Source organism: Otolemur garnettii, unplaced genomic scaffold (assembly GCF_000181295.1).
Source record: "Otolemur garnettii isolate 467f Iridium unplaced genomic scaffold, OtoGar3 scaffold00004, whole genome shotgun sequence".
In the NCBI taxonomy this organism is placed as follows: Eukaryota; Metazoa; Chordata; class Mammalia; order Primates; family Galagidae; genus Otolemur; species Otolemur garnettii.
The window spans coordinates 12,442,949-12,461,402 of NW_003852399.1; positions in this window are offsets into that span (position 1 = coordinate 12,442,949).

Consider the following 18,454-nt stretch of genomic DNA (forward strand, 5'->3'; position numbering starts at 1 on the left):
GTTTCAACATGCTCCTGGGACACCTGCTTTGTCTCAAATGATCACAGTGCTTGAGGGCATAGTTTTTTTGATCTTGTAACCATAGATTGAGATGGTGGCACACACACATGTGCCCCCACACACGCACACACATTCTTTCTGTACTATCTTCATAAACACACACCTGCAATCTGCAAGAGTAGAGAGCTAAATTTGAGTTCTTTAACAAGACTGAACTGAACCACATTTGTTTTGATCAGAGTTGTTTATAGATATAAGACTATATTATCTCTGTAAAAGAAAAATTGTCCAAAACCCACTATAAGACAGAATCTTATTTTTGTAATGTTATTCAAGACCGCCCTCTAGGAGTAAATTATTCTTCTTGATAAAATGTACAAGCAATATCTGATGAGGCTTAATGGGTTTAGGACTTGTTCTAAAGGAACCATAATCTATCCTCCTCGTTGACACTCAGTGACTCTTAAGAAACATTATTTTCTCTCCTAATGAAGATTAGATAACCACTCTTTTTTCTACAAAACGTTCTTACCAAGATAAGTGCTTATTTGGGGTCTATGTTTGGGACTATATTTGAGTGACCCATACCATCATTAAAGGTTGTAATGAAAGAGGAATCAATCCATCACATGTTGAGGAAGGTCAGACCCGATCTGAAAAACGGGGCTCTATTTAGAACAAAAGGGAACAATTTTGTATGTTGGAAATGCATGTTTGGGCTTGCAAGTCTTTAGTGAAATAATTTTTCACACACACACACAAAATGTTTAACAGAGTATCTAATAGAGAATTTCATGTTAACCAATTTTTTTTTAATTCTAAAAGGTAGAGTTGTTACCATAAAGAGAAGTGCTCATGCAGGCAATGTCTAATTTTCATTATCTCTAGAGTGCTCTTGAAAAGTATCTCATTATCTCAGGTCGCTTCCACCTGACAGTCTAATGTCGGAGCCAACTATTTGTGATATTAGCTGATAACTTATTCTTGTCTGCATCATGTCGTGGTTTAAAAAAAAAAATCACTGAATCCCACACAGACATCTTCTTAAAATAAAATAGAATGAGAATCACCTAATTAAATCAATGAGTAAATGGCAATTTTTTACAAAAACCAATCTCAGGCTAGCAGCAAAGGATTTTTTCCACCAGGGAAAGAGACTTTCATTCTACCCTAAATTTAGGGCAAAGTCTACAAAATTGGAGTTCCATGAACTATTAATTTAATAGATAAGAACTAACTCCCACATGTTTCATGCTATTTAAAGTGAAAGATTCATTTGCCTCTAAGCTACACTCAGAAAATCTCACATGGTAAAAGCCTCTTTGGCATAAGTGAACTCAGAAAATTACATGAAAGTCAATTTGCTTTCCTACTTGGAAACTTTTAACTTCTGGGATGAAGAAATTACTATCATAGTTTCCCATAAATTTATGGATTCAACCTTATGAATGCAAGTACCACTAATATATCTACATCTCTTAATTGCTAGCATCCTCTACCTCCACATTAGAAAACCAAAAGACTCTTTGTGCTATGCTGTATTTTATGAACAAACTTACTTGGTGTCTATGGCCTGTATTTGAGACAAGCCATCAGAGTAATAAATGCAATCTGGCATGAACTGTAAAACCACAGTAGATGTGCTGGAATTGCACAATTTAAAGGAGATGTTGACTTTTTGATCCCATCTTTGGGCTTCAAAAAGTTGTTTTATTCCTAAAAGATCCTATGAGTATTAGGAAAGACCTGCAGGATGCAGCAAAGACCGCTGGCAAAACCAAATTTCCAAAAGTAGATTGTCTTTAATATAGTAAATGCTCAAGAAATAAAAGTGATTATCAAAATCATCATTATTATTATTATTTGCAAGAATTACAAACTTTAGCCCACTGGTCAAAAGTTCAGTCTATGAAACTGGAATGCCAGGTTTCTTTCTTTTTTTTTTTTTTTTGAGACGGAGCCTCAAGCTATCTCCCTGGGCAGAGTGCCATGGCATCACGCTCACAGCAACCTCCAACTCCTAGGCTCAAGCGAGTCTCCTGCCTCAGCCTCCCAAGTAGCTGGGACTACAGGCGCCCGCCACAACGCCTGGCCATTTTTTGGTTGCAGCCATCATTGTTGTTTGGAGGGCCCGGGCTGGGGATTCGAACCCACCACCTTAGGTGTATGTGGCTGGCGCCTTAGCTGCTTGAGACACAGGCGCTGAGCCAATGCCAGGTTTCAATACAAGCTTCATTGCTTCCTAGTGATCTTGAATAAGTTACAGTACCTTTCTGCTCTATAAGGTTTTTATAATGATTAAATAGATTAACATGTAAAAAGCTCCTAGAACAGTGCCTGGCATATAAAAAGAACTATATAAATGTCAACTTCTACAATCAGTAGTAGTAGTAGTAGTAAGTTAGAAAAATTCAAGGTGAGATGCAAATGAATCTACCTCTCTGAACCCAACAAGAAAAGCCATCAATATTCCATTTACTGGAAAAGTTGTAGCTTAAATTGACTCTTGTAGACTGTTAATCTCAGCCATAGACAGCGAGCCACAAGGACAGGACAAGTATGATGGTGTGAAAAAGGGAGCCTCCCAATGCTACTCCAACTTCATAATCACTGTTCACTCCAATTAACCCAGTTTCAACAAATCTTCTCTCGCCACTATCTTGATTTCATCAAGGAGTGGAACCATTAGCATTTTCCTTTTCTGTTGCAAGGTAAGACCGTATCATCACACCTGCCACCACGCACCCCATAAGAGCATGAATCTGTGGAAAAACATCCCTTTTCCTTCCCCCTCTATGACTATGAAATCCCTGTTGTCGGGTAAATGGGAAAACATCAAGGAATCTCCCTTTCTTCTCCCCCAAGAAATTGAATTTAAGTTTACTGTCTTAGAATGATGTTAAGGAAAATTAAGTTATATGTAATTGACCAAGTTAGGTTGGAACAAACCTTGAGACTTCTCTGGGAATATGTAATAAAAACCTATAGAATAACCCCAAATCCATCAAACTGTGTTGGGTACAATTTTTTCAATGCTTACCTGCCTCCATCAAATCAGTCAATTCATTTCCTTGTTTTCACCCCAATTATCTCCACCCTAGTATCAAACCCACCACTCAAAGATTATTGGACTGTTGCAACAATATTTCTCCACAGACAAAATAATTTATAAATATACTAATATGACCTCATCAGCAGCCTGCCAAAATCCCTTCAAAGGTTTCTTATTGCCTTTATGATAAAGTCCAAAATTCTTGACAGGCCTTACAAGACCCTCCACATTTAGGTAAAGGAGAGAGAAGTCAAATGATTCTGGTTGTATGGATTCCACCACCATACGCAAATGTGCAAACTTACCTAACTACATTAACATACACTACTCAAAACCGCATGTGGCCTTCCAGATCCTTATCCAGCCTTAAGTGTAGCCACTTGCCTGAATACAAATTTTGCAGAACAAATCCTTTTAAAAATTCCAGTCAAAGGCTGCATTCAAGGATTTGGAAGGCTACATGTGGCCCAAAAGCTATGGGTTCCCCACCCCGTAATAAAATATGCCTTCCAGTATTGTCATTATTATGATCATCATTATTGTTTTCATAGTTTAAAAAAGTAGTTAAATTTTTTTCTAATTTCTCCAAATTAAATGTCTCTAATTCCCATTATCTGCTGCTGTGTAACAAACCATTCCAAAATATAGTCACATTTTCAAAAACCAAACTGTTTTGCTTACACATTTCTCTGTATGAAAAATTTGGTTGGGGGAAGTGGGGATTGCTCATATCTGCTCCACAATGTCTGAGATTTTGTCCTGGGAAGACACAAATGGCTGAAGATGAAAAACGTGACTAAATTGGGACCATATGTCAGTGGTCTTGATTCTTCTCCATATGGTGTCTGCTGGGGCTGGAATGTCCAACATAATTTTTTTCATTCACATTCCTAAGGTTTTAACTGGAATGTCTGGAATAGCTAGGGGCTGGCCTTCATTTTCTTTCCACATGGTCTTGCCACAGAGGAAGGTTGAGCTTCCTTACATAATGGTAGTCTCATGGTAGTTGAACTTTTTAGATAGTGGCTTGTATTCCTCAAAACATTCCAAGCCTGGCACAGTGGCTCACTCCTATAATCCTAGCACTCTGGGAGACCAAGGCAGGTGCATTGTCTGAGCTTAGGAGTTCAAGACCAGCCTGAGCAAGAGCAAGACACTATCTCTACTAAAAACAGAAAAACTAGCTGGGTGTAGTGGTACATGCCTGTATTCCCAGCCACTTGGGAGGCTGAGGGAAGAGGATTGCTCAAGCCCCAGAGTTTGAGGTTGCTGTGAGCACTGTACTTTGGGCAGCAGAATCAGACTCCATCTCAAAAAAACAAACAAACAAAAATTCCAAAACACTCAATAAGATGATGAAGTATTTTTATGATCGTCGTTGAAAGTCCCAGAATATCACTTCCATTTCATTATTCCCCAGCCCAGATTCAAGGGAAGGAGAGAAATAAACTTCACAGCTTCGATGGTGAAATGGTATATATCCCAGGGAAGGAGGAGGAACTGATGGTGGCCATTCTTACAAATTACTACAGCTCCTCACTGCTTCTCTGGGCTTGACAGTCTCTTCCCTTCTGACTTCCAGAGAGCATATATTTACACATCCCAATTTTTAAGTGTTACATTCTTCAACCAAGTTACAGAACCACACTAATAGTGATAGCTAATCTTAATAGAGCAAAACTCCATTGCATCAGACAATGTTCCTCAGCCCTCTCATGCATAAAGTTGTTTAATTCTTTCAACAATCTCACAATGTTTTTATTACAGCCCTTTTTAGGGAAGAGAAAAATGAAGTACACAAAAGTTAATTAACCTGCCACAAAGCTAGAGCCAGAGGTAAAGGCAGGATTCAATCGTAGGCAGCATCGCTTCAGAGTCTGCTCTCTTAACTACTACTCTGCATTATAGAGATAGTGCCTTTTTATCCATTCAGTATATATTTATTGCGTTCCTACAACTGTCCTAAGCCCTGGGGATACAGCACAAAACATAAAATAAAAGGTCTCCAACACCCTGGAGATCATTTGCTAGTCTGTGTATAGGTGTAGAGTGGATCAAACAAGAAATGCATAAACAAGGAAACACAGAGTGTGTCAGATGGTAATAAAGCTATCCTAATTTTCTTGAGCAAGGTAAGGAAAATAGGGACTATGTACAGTGAAATGGTGGGTTCTGTATAGAGTGGCCAGGAAAGACTTTTCTGCTATAGTGTCACTTAAGAAAGACCTGAGAAGAGTGAGTTAGTAAGTCCTATGATTAGCAGGAGGGAAAGTATCCCAAGTACAAAGATGATGAGACGTATGTTCTAGGGACAATACAAGAGGAGCAAGGAGGCCAAGGTGGCTCACAAAGAATGAGAGAAGACACTTCTGTTGCTCTAGGTCATTGTCATGCTGGATGAGTTTAAAGAACATTGTTGCTGATTCATGTTGGATTCTATTGTCCCCAAATGTGTGGGTCTTCTTCCTCCACACTTGCCCTCCTATAGCAATTCCTTTCTCTTTCTAATTTACCCTTATTAATTTATCTTCCCATAAAAGTATTTACAAAGCATAAACAATCCACTACATAGCCAGAAACAGAAATAGAAACTACAGACTAACTCAGCCATCCACCCATGATGTTTGGAAGCAGATGAAGGTGAGGCTGAGTTCCCCATTCTCTGGATGAAGGTACTGAGGCTTTGTGAATTGAGGAATTCCCCAAACTGACTCCCTCTTTTATGCACTTATCTCAAAGGGTAACAGGAAATCTTAAGAACTGCACACCATTTTCTTTCTAAATCCTTTTTGAGCCTGTACTTTCCCGGTTCTCTTCCTTCTTCTCCGATTCCTTCTCTGACTCATTTTTATGCCTTCTCTTCATTGTCCTTTGCACCCATAGCTGGTGTTCTCCAAGGCTCTCATTTGGACAAGTAGCTGTTCTCTTGACTTACCCCTCTAGTTATTTCATCCACTCTCTTGAACAATTTCCAAACTTACACCTGTACCTATATCCTCTCACAGAATTCTGGTCATTTCCTACTTCATAGAGGATATCTTTTCTTGGCTGTTTTTTTGCCAGACTTAAGTATGGCATTGAAGGCTCATTTTGACCTGAAAAGGCCTGAAGAAAATTCCTATTACCAATAAACCTTGATTACCTTTCTAATTTACTATTCCACCAATGGAATCTCTCTTCCAGGCCCTGAGACATGTTGGATTGACTTTTATTCTTACATACTTCCCCACTCCCATTTGAGTCATATAGTCTATTAAAATGATTGTATTAAGATTTTCATATGTCTAGCCAGCTGTTGTGGTGGGCACCTGGAGTCCCAGCTACTTGGGAGGCTGAGGCAAGAGAATCGCGTAAGCCCAAGAGTTGGAGGTTGCTGTAAGCTGTGACGACACAGCACTCTAGCAAGGGCAACATAGTGAGACACTGTCTCAAAAAAATAAAAAAGATTTTCATATGTCTTTACTTGCTGAATCCTACGCATAAAATAACATATACCAGTTAATAGAGTGACTGACACACAGTAAGCCCTTAATAAATGGTGCATGCTCTCAACACCAACCCAATTTTGACCCCCAACTCTATGGCTTTGCTTATGCTCTTCACCCTATTAGGAATCCCTCGTTTGAATTTTCTTTCACCCACTGAAAACCACTCCATTCATTAAAAGTCAGCTCTAATTCTACTTCCTCCCTGAGAGTCTAGTTCATACTTTCTTCTCCCTTCTTTGAACAAGAACATAGTCCTTAGCATTATGAACTTTATTAGCTATGACACAGAAAAGAACTATTGTATATGAAATAATTAGAGACCAAGCCATCATGTACTTTAAGGACAGACTCAGTTTTAAATCCTCACTTTTATTTCCAAAGCATATAGCATTGCTAGACCTGTAATAGCAATGTGATGAATACCTATTGATTCACTAATTGTGAGATTATGAATGTACTATAAAAATAAGAGATAGTCTCTTTCCTCAAGCATCTTATAATTTAGAAAAAAAGATATTAAACTGATAATTATTACCAATAGCTATTCAAGTAGAGTTGCAAATATAACAAGAGCCTCTCTCAGATCATTTTAAATTCTCTATAAGTCTCTGTTCAGGGAGTCCCTTTGCTGCCAGACCCATAGCAGGAGATGTGTCTTCCACATTTCAAGCCCAGATCAATTTTTAAAATTGTTTCGCTTTTCTGGCTCTAAATCAGTGGTTCTCAATCATAAATGATTTTGCCCCCAGGAGATATTTGGTAATGTCTGGAGACATTTTTTGGTTGTCACTTGGGCAGAGGAAGGTTGTAGAGATGTTAATAGTAAGAGAACAAGCCAGGTATTGGCTCACGCCTGTAATTCCAGCAAGAGGAGACCCAGGCAAGAAGAGCCTTTGAGTTCAGGAGTTCAAGACCAGCCTGAGGAAGAGCGAGATGCCATCTCTTACTAAAAATAAAAAAACTAGCAGGACATCGTGAGGTGGGGGGTGCCTTGTAGTCCTAGCTAGTTGGGAGGCTAAGGCAGGAGGATCACTTGAACCCAGGAATTTCAGGTTGCTGTGACCTAGGCTGACACTATGGCCCTCTAGTCAGAACAACAGAGTGAGTCTCTGTCTCAAAATAAATAAACAAATAAACACTACCATGCTGCTAAACAGTCCAGGCACAAGATAACTTCCCACAACAAAGAATTGTCCAGTCAAAAATAACAATAACACCAAGGTTTCTATAATACATCCTCTCCCTCTTAGATATATCTCTGGTATAGTTGTCTCCTCAGCCCGTCTCTGTGTATTCCCTTAAGTACCTTTAGACTAACATATGATTGTATTTTCAAAGCAGTGGTTTTTGCAATAAGATCACCTTTGCCTCAGATAAAAAAAATAATATTCTTGCCATATGTGCACCATTTTAAGGGTAGGGTATTTTGTGAAAGGAAAATAAATGTAAGTTGCTATCTCTTTCAGACATGAGCTTATTTTCTCTCTTTAGACTTCCTCTGAAAAGAGATAGTGTATCAAAGCCAGCCTTTTTATTATGCTCTGTCCTTAAGATATGTATCAGTGACAGGTCTGACAACTTCGACACAGATTTTCTTCAGCTATGATAACTGTACCATCATAAAGACAAAGCCTGTTGTAAGAATCCTTCAAAAGTTGAATTCAATCATGTAATTCATTAATTCTACACAAAACATTACATCAAAGACAAATATGTACTTTTAACTTTTTTATGATCAAAATGTCTTCAGAAAAAAAAAAGCAAAGAAAACATACCAACTCACAAAATGACAGTTAGTAGCATAGACGATTATTTGAAAGAACAGTAGCTTCAAACATACTAGTAATGGTGGATCCATCCTTTCATTAAAGAAGCATATGTTAGTTTGAATTCTATGAAAACCTTTGAATGTATTCTTTCAAAATACACATACACTGTCCATATTCAAAATCAAGTAATAGGTGAATTATGAAATTTCTCCTTTGGATAAGTGTGAATCTTTGACTGGGCCCATGCCCTTACCTGCTCCACTCCAGCCACATTGGCTTCCTTGATACTGCTCAGTCCTTCCATGGTCATCTCCTGTCTCAGAGCCTTCGCACTTTCTGTTCTCTCCTGGACACTCCTCCCCTAAAGACCCACATGGTTTATCTTCTCACCTCTTCACATCTTCACATAAAAGTCACCTTCCCAGGGAGGCCTTCTTTGACACCCCCCCCCCCCCGTACTCTCTACTCCCATTCCCCACAGTATTTTTCTCCATTGCACTTATCCCCTTCTAATGTCCATACATTTTACTTATTTGTTGTAGGAAGTTGTCAATAAAAATGCATTGGATTAATCAGTAAATAAAAGGAAGAAAAGGTGGAGTCGCTTTTGTTGGAGTGGGTTTGCAGGTTGGTGTGGCTCTCGGTCTGTAATGCTGGTGGCAGCTTCTTACTCCAGTCCATACCTAGAATGGTGCCATGCTGGAACCCAGTGCTGAGAACAGTGCCTTCCTGACTCCCCAGCATCCTGAAGGTTGTAGAGGTCACTCTTTCTTTGGTGGTTGGTTCTCAGTTGATATTCGGAGAGTTAATCCTGTAGACAAAACCCAGAGGAAACTCTCCTCTACTATCAACTTCTTTCTTCTTAGAGTGTCCAAATGTTTCTTTTTATTTACAACTGAGCTCCAATTAATATAATAGCATTATGTCCCCATTTGACAACAAGAAACCCTGGAATTCAGAACATGAAATGACAACAATAACGCAAGCCAAGATCCCACAAACAAAATGAACTACAAGATATTACAAAGGATACAGATGATCAGCCCAATGGAGGAGATGCATAGGCAAGGTATGTGGAACAGACAACGGAGTTTCTGCCCTAGATGGGTGTGCTACCCTCCATGTGTTCAGCCATATAGGTGTCCTTCTAAACCCTGCCCTTTGGGTTTTTATGGAGGCTTCATTTCTTTTTGTTGTTGTTGTTGCCCTGTGGCATCACAGCTCACAGCAATCTCTAGTTCTTGGGCTTTAGGCAATTCTCTAGCCTTAGCCTCCTGAGTAGCGGGAACTACAGGCACCCACTACAATGCCCAGCTATTTTTTTTGTTGCACTTTGGCCCAGGGCCGGTTCGAACCCACCACCCTACTTACTGAGCCATAGGCACCGCCCAATAGTGGCTTCATTTCAGAGATTTATTACATCACTGGCCATTGGTGATAAACCTTCAGTCTTTTCCCCCTGCCTAGGAGTGGGGAACCCTCTAAACACATCTTAGTTTTTCCAGAGATCATCCCTTATCCTGAAGCTATCTGGAAGGGAGATCCCCCCCTACACAAACACACACACACACACACACACACACACACACACACACACACAGACGTACATTATCTCATTAACATACAAAAAGACACTCTTTCCTCAGGAGATTCCAAAGGTTTTAGGAGCTATACCTATCAGGAAATGGGGACAAAGACAAAATGCATATTTCACAATTTTACAAAACAATTTTAGATTCCTTTCTTGATGGTCGAGAGTAGTTAAAACCTACTCAGTTTTAACTGAAGAAATTCCCTTTCTGATCCTCAGAAACATAAATTTCTGGAACTGATAAATATGTTCTTTCCAGCCCAGCCCTCTTTCTGGAATTCATTGCATTTGCTAAGGGTATTCCCAAAGACAATAAAATCTTGCATTTCAATAGTTGAATGTTTTGCATAATGTGTCGTGTGTGACATTTTAGGAATTTTCAAGAAATGTTGCAATGCAAACTCAAATTAAGTCACAAAATCAGCTGTTTGGTTATAAGACATTCATTGTGAGTTACAGCGTATATTAGAATCAAATCATTTTTCAACTAAACATGGCCTGTTTTCCTTTTCTAATTATTTAGTTGATGACTTGTGTGATTTGGGACAATCACAAGCTCAGAATCTGGCTGTTGTTTCCTGCCTTTTGTACATTCTGTTGAAGCAACTACACTCTTTCCATGTTTAATTATCTCTTGTGCAGTTTGTTTTTGAAACTGAAAACAGTTTTTGGAGAAAAAAGCCATCTCAGAAAACATGTAGTGGGAAAATCCCATTATTTACATAACATTATATAGACAAGCCAATGATGGGCTTTTCTTTGAAAAAACCAAATCTGGCAGCAAAAAATTCCACAGGATAGAAAGGAAATGAAGTTAGAGAGAGCAGGGGATAAATAGGACCAATATAATCTTTTAAAGAAATATTTGAAAATCAGTAATACAAACTTATCAAATAAGGTATGCATTAATTATATTGTACTTTTGTCACACTGCATTTTTTTCCATTTAAAGAGTTAGTCCATAAGTTTTTAAGAATTTGTTTTAAGAAGTATGGAAGGAATGAATGACCCCCTCTAAAATTCTAAGTTAGATAATGAGAAATTGTCTACAAGTTATTGAAAAAAAGGTAGATTCTGTCCTGGCAATCAAAGTCCACATTTAATTGTCCACCATTCAGATGGAAATTAAACCCTAACAACCGGGAGAATTTCCCTTGAAAATTGCAGTCCATTTATTTATTTAACATAACGCAATAGAACCTCTTTGTAAGCTGAACACACACAGGACTATAACAAACTGGTCAACATAAGGACCTAGGCCTACTGCATTGATATGTACATGTGTTGCATGTCTGATCTATGAAAGTTAGGTCAACTTGAGGTGGTCAATTATGGAGGTTCTACTTAGTTGATTAGGTTTAAGTTGGGAGGAGAGAACAAAATATTTGCTAGCATCAATAGAAATTATGTTTTAAAAGGATTTTATACTAGAGAATTATTGAGCAAGACATTGTTACATAAAATGTTATCCTAAATAGATTATATAGTATGTATAAATAAATAACATTACTCCTAGAATGTATCAAAAAGATTCAAGGCAGAAAAATTGGTAGGAATGGGCAGGACTTGGAGAATGATTCCTCTCAGAGCCAAGTTAGGCATGTATAAAGTAGAAAAGGAAATTCTGGGAAGAAGTCTCATATTTGGGTCCATAGGATTTGCTAAAGGGCCCATATGGTACATTTTTTGACTAATCATTAAATTCCACAGCCTGATACATTGCCACACAAATGATGATTCAACTAATATTTGTTAAACATACTGATACTAATGACAGATGCACATTCCACCTCCTTTCTTCCTTCTTGTCTAAAAGGTGAAATGATACCTACGACAAAGGGCACGGTATTCCAACCTTGAAACAACAAGCCAATATCCTGAGAGTCTTAGAGCAGAAAGATGCAAAAGATGTGGGTCTTTGAAGTTATCAGGGAACTGTTTCTTCCAGATGTTTTGTTATATGAGATCAATAAATGTTTGTTATTCTTTTTGAAACAGGGCTATTCAGGTCATTTATTACTTGCAGCAAAAAGCATTCCTAATAAATACACTTTTGAAAGGACGAATTTAGATGTTTTCAAGGTCCTCAAAGAAATAGTGCTACATAGACATGATGGGATATTATACAGCCATAAAAACATGAAATCCTGCCATGTGCAACAACATGGATGAAACTGAAAAATGTATGTGGAAGCTAAATATTAAAACAACTGATCTCACGGAAACAGAGAGAATGATGGTTACCAGAGGCTGGGAAGAGGAAGGAAGATAAAATGGGGATAGTTAATAGGTACAAAAATATAGCTAGATAGTTAGATTAGTGACTATCATCAATAGTAAGTCAGGATATATTATAAAATAACTAAAGAGCGGACTTGGATTGTACCCACACAAAGAAATGGCAAACGCTTGAGGTAATGGAAAACTTGATTACTCAAATTTGATTAATATACATTTTATGCCTGTATCAAAATATCACGTATACTCTGTAAAGGTATACAACTATTACATATTGTAATAGTTAAAAATGTTTCCACTACATTAAAAAACCATGCATGCAAGATAGCAGCCAGAAACAAAACAAACAAAATCACCTGTTTGCTGATATCTGCAATTTCTCATTTAGCACAACATTTTTTTTTTTTTGAGACAGAGCCTCAAGCTGTCCCCCTGGGTAGAGTGCTGTAGCATCACAGCTCACAGCAACATCCAACTCCTGGGCTCAAGCGAGTCTCCTGCCTCAGCCTCCCAAGTAGCGGGGACCACAGGCGCCTGCCAAAACAACCTGCTATTTTTTGGTTGCAGCCATCATGTTGTTTGGCAGGCCCAGGCTAGATTCAAACCCACCACCTTGGGTGTATGTGGCTGGCGCCTTAGCCACTTGAGCCACAGTTGCCGAGCCAGCACAACCTTTTTAACATTGCTAAATATCACTACAGTCACCAGACAGCCAAGAGGAATAGTTCAAAGGTGACTGTAGTTAGATTCAGCAATGAGGTATGTAGCACTTTTTCTAGGGTGCATTCATGAACTTAATTGTCAGACCTTAGAGGACAACAGCTCCAATAGCCACTTCAGAAAAGAGAGTTCCAAAATTGCTCTGGAAGATAGACTAGGCGCTGGTGTTGGTGCATAGCTTCCCAAGGGAAGTACATTGACGGTGACCTTAGTGATACTCAGTAATGAGGTATGTAGCACATTTTCTAGGATGAGTTCATGAACTTAATTGTCCAAACCTCGCATATAGTTAGCTAATAGGGGAATGATTTCCAAATAACATAGAAGTTATACTGACTCAGATGTGACTTCTTTTCCCAGCATATTAATGTTTTTGATCCCATCAAGGTAAGGCAAAGCCCACGTCCTGACCTAAGGATGTAGCCACAGAAGATGGAGGTCAGAGTATTATACATAATGTCCTTTCACTTCAAGTCTGCTCAGTTTAGTTCCACACTGTATCTTTGAAGTCCTTACTGCAGTAAGTACTTAATCTCTGCATTTTGCTCTTTTCCCATAACTCAGCAGCTTTTACCTTTTTTTACCCCCCTTCCATCAAGCACCTTCACTGTCTTTGCAATAAAAGTACTATATTAGGCCAGGCACAGTGGCTCATGTTTCTAATCCTAGCACTGTGAAAGGCTGAGGTGGGTGGATTGCCTGAGCTCATGGGTTTGAGACCACCCTAAGCAAGAGTGAGATCCTGTCTCTAAAATTAGCCCAGGTGTTGTCTTAGGCACCTGTAGTCCTAGTTACATGGGAGGCTGAGGCAAGAGTATGGCTTGAGCCCAACAGTTTGAGGTTGCTATGAGCTATGACACCATGGCACTTTACCTAGGGTGACAAAATGAGACTCTGTCTCAAAAAAAAAAAAAAAAAAAAAGTACTATATTTGCTATATTATTATACTTTCTTGATTGGTAGTAATTCAAAATCTCTTTTTAAGTTTGCAATGATATTTATTAGGGTTGTTAGCATTTTTGGCAGTTGCATTCATTTTAAGAGCGCTACCTCAACCCATTGTCTTCCAGTGTGTGCAATAATTTTTTTAAGCAATTTTTGCAGAATGAACGGAACAAAATGTATGGTGGTATGTATTAAAGTAACAACAAAAATGACTGCATTCTAGAATGGCTAGAGGGTTTTCAAGGAAACACTATCCCCTTTTAGTCAGTACCTATTATTTTTCTTTTTTCCTTTTTTTTTTTCCCTGCCTTCTTTTATTGAGGCGAGGTGCTATCTTGCTATGCTGCTTATGCTGGGTTTGAACTCCTGGGTTCAAAGCAATCCTCCTGGCACAGCCTCTGATTAACTGGAAGTACAAGAATGTTCCACCATGCTCTGCTAGTACCCATTAATCTCAAAGATATAGCATATTAACGGAAGAGATGATGGGCTCAAAAACTGCAGAAATACAAGAATATAGCCAATGACAAAAATTTCTAGCTAAAGAATTAAATGTGCTTTCACTATTAAAATGTTGTTAGCATAAAGACATTCTCTAGAAAAAGTCCAAGTGATTGACATAGACTCTGACCCAGCTTTTGCCTCTGAGACTTCCCCTTGTCTCCACCTTAGTAACTGACAAACCCACATTCCCATCTGGCCCAAGACTAGCCCTCTATTATCCCTGGACTTGCTCCTGGACCTTGGTAATTTTTCTTGGCTGACATCTACCTCCTTGGGCAGACCCCTACCCTGGCCCTGACAGGAATGTCTGCATCCCCTTTCTAGATTCCTGACTTGTTTAAATCCCACAGCTTGTGCCTGAAGGTGAGGATGGACTGTGAACAAAATCTATCATTTCTAAGGCTCACAAAACTCTCTCTCTCTGGCATGCACACAGCCATTATCACTCATTTACTTAACCTCCAACACATTAAGAATTGCTAGGCACAGTGTTACGCACCTGTTGTCGCAGCTACTCAGGAGGATTGCTTGAGATTCAAAGTTCAAGACCACCAGCCTGGGCAACAGAGGGAGACCCCCATCTCAAAAACAAAGAATTTATTTCAAATAATGATGTTTTTCCTTCATTCTCCTACTTCTAATATAATTTCTGTGTCTGATTATATTTTTCACTATGAATTTTGTCCTTAAAAATGAATTCCCTTTTTGATCAAAACCCTTTTAGAGACAAACAGATATCATTGGCACTAAATTTGGGTGCCTTCTAGTGACTAGAAGGAAAGCCAGAATCTATCATTTTTTTCTCAGTCCCTTTCTGTCCATTTTCCTTGGCTAAACCCAAAACTCTAAAAAGGCTATTTGCTCTTTATGAACTTTTCTTTAATCTACTTTAGAAACATCATTCAATAATTATTTTACACTTTGATTTCCTTTAAAGGTTTCTTAAAAATTCTGGTGCACTGGCTCGGCACCTGTGGCTCAAGTGGCTAAGGTGCCAGCCACATATACCTAAGGTGGCGGGTTCGAATTCAGCCCGGGCCTGCCAAACAACAATAACAGCTGCAACCAAAAAATAGCTGGGCATTGCGTTGGGTGCCTGTGGTCCTAGCTACTTGGGAGGCTGAGGCAGGAGACTCGCTTGAGCCCAGGAGTTGGATGTTGCTGTGAGCTGTGATGCTACAGCACTCTACCCAGGGGGACAGCTTGAGGCTCTGTCTCAAAAAAAAAAAAAAAAAAATCTGGTACACCATACTTAATCCTCACCTGTCACTAACACTGAAATACTCCAAAAAATGTTTTTGCCTTATTCTTTTCTTCGTCTGCCTACTTACTATAATTCATTTAATGTTAAAGAGAATCCTGTTTTATGGCTCAGAGCCTGTGGCTCAAGTGGCTAAGGTGCCAGCCATGTGCAACTAAGCTGGAAGGTTCAAATCCAGCCTGGGCCAGCCAAACAACAATGACGGCTGCAACCAAAAAATAGCCGGATGTTATGGCGGGTGCCTGTAGTCCCAGCTACTTGGGAGGTGGAGGCAGGAGAACTGAGTGAGCCCAGGAGCTGGAGATTGCTGTGAGCCATGATGCCACAGCACTCTACCCAGGAGGACAGCTTGAGGCTCTGTCTCAAAAAAAAAAGAATCCTGTTTTAAAAATTTGCCAGTTCAGGGGAATAAGTCTATAAAATTATGTGTAAATCTTAAACAAATCTGCTACTATGCATTTTATCATCTCTTTCTATAATGGTTTTTATTTCACGAAAAGCCTCAGTTGTGTTTGGGGAGGGGCTGTCATCACAAAATAATATAGTAGCATAGAAAGAACACAGCTATTTGTATGGACAGACTAAAGACAGTGGCAACATCCAGTTTCACAGACAGTACTTGCCCCCAAATCTTACATGTTATCAGAAAATGAAAGTAGACTATTTTCAACTGAAGGAAAACTCATCTATAATTGAAATCTGTGCTGTCAAGGTTTTAGTCAAACAAATTCACAGTTACTAAACTTGACAAATGTGCATTCATCCAGTAAGTATTTCTAGGAAGAGGAGATACTGCAGCTAACTCTGCAATAAGAAATTTTAACTGGACATTTTTAGTACAAGATGATGAAAGAGTATGTTGATAAGATGGAACTCCACTTAGAACAAAACATACATCTATTCAAAGGTATCAAATCCAGCAGGTTTCAGGGACTAGGGTTGTGTGTGAGGAAACTATATTAAAATCCATGAATGGGAAGGTAGGCTCAGAGATAAGAGATATTGATTGAGAATAAATAGTTCAAGAGAAAATAAATGCATATAGTACCTTGGTAGTTCAGTACCAACTGTGAGAAGGGGGCAGTGTGCAAGAGAGAGAAGAGAGAAAGAAAGAATTTCCAAATATGGGCACAGAGCAAAATATAGTCCAAATGAGGTATTTAGGGTGTCCAGGTATTTGCTGATGCTCTCAAAAGTTGAATCACTGATAAATATTTGCCATACTTTACTGGCTATTGCATTACTCAAAAGGTAGAAAGAACTAGAGTAATAGCCACCATTTATTAATTACTCAGTTCCAAGCATTTTACTAAAGATGTAGTATATTTGATGCCACTAATTCTTTCAACAATCATAAGAATTATCCCCATTTTATAAATGAAGAAATCAAAGCTCAGAGACAGTAAGTAAATTGCATGATAAAACAGCTGTGAGATAGAAGAAATTGAACTGAAAGCCCATATTCATAACCATCTTTCAAAGATATAGAAATAAAAGTATTAAATAAAATGTAAGCCTGTTAATTTAAATGTTAGAATCAGACCTGAAAATAGAATTTTGTCAAAACTGAGGGAAAATACACATGATTTCATGTACAAAAACTCTAAAAGCTAGTATAATATAAAAGATACAGGAAGAGGTAATGCATATTCATTTGAGCATTGTTTGAATCTGAGAGAGTCAAACTATCATCCGTAACCTGACAGACTTTTAAGTTTTTGGAGGTCATTTAATAGATGGTCCATTTAAACAAATGAAGTGTCATGGAAGAAGCCCAAGTGCCCATTGACCCATGAATGGATTAATAAATTGTGGTATATGTACACTATGGAATATTATGCAGCCTTAAAAAAGATGGAGACTTTACCTCTTTCATGTTTACATGTGTGGAGCTGGAATATATTCTTCTTAGCAAAGCATCTCAAGAATGGAAGAAAAAGTATTCAATGTACTCAGTCCTACTATGAAACCAATTTATGGCTTTCATATGAAAGCTATAACTCAACTATAGCCCAAGAAGGGGAAAGAGGAGAGGGAGGGGAGGAGGGAGGATGGGTGGTAGCAGGGCAATTGGTGGGACCATAGCTACCATGCATTTTACAAAAATACATGTTAAATCTACTAAAGGTAGAATATAAATATCTTATCACAATAACTAAGAAAATGCTGTGAAGGCTATGTTAACCAGTTCGATGAAAGTATTTCAAATTGTATATAAAACTAGCACATTGTATCGCAGAATTGCATTAATGTACATAGCTATGATTTAATAAAAAAATTTAAAAATTTTTAAAAAATGAAGGGAAGGGCTCAGCGCCTGTGGCTCAAGTGGCTAAGGCGCCAGCCACATACACTCAAGGTGGTGGGTTCGAATCCAGCCTGGGCCCACCAAACAACAATGACGGCTGCAACCAAAAATTAGCTGCGTTGTGGCGGGTACCTGTGGTTCCAGCTACTTGGGAAGCTGAGGCAGGAGACTTGCTTGAGCCCAGGAGCTGGGGGTTGCTGTGAGCTGTGATGCCATAGTACTCTACCCAAGGGGGACAGCTTGAGGCTCCTGTCTCAAAAAAAAAAAAAAAAAATGAAATGAAGAATTAAATCGTTCACTGACAGAAGGTAAATTTTCTGTTTTAAGGAGTTTAACTGTTAACGAGAGTACGGTTTTTGAGATTATGCAACTGCCAGTGTTGAGTCTGCTTAAAGCCTTGGTAGCAGAAAGGATGTAGGTTTTGAGCACTGAATCTGCATTGGTTGAGGAAAAGCATATTGAAAACAATAAAAGTGCTTGCACCCCTTCACTCCCCAGCTGGGGATTTTAACTAACATTACTGACTTCTTAAAAGTATCCATTTAAAAACAAAGAAAAGAACAAATTTTAAAAATATC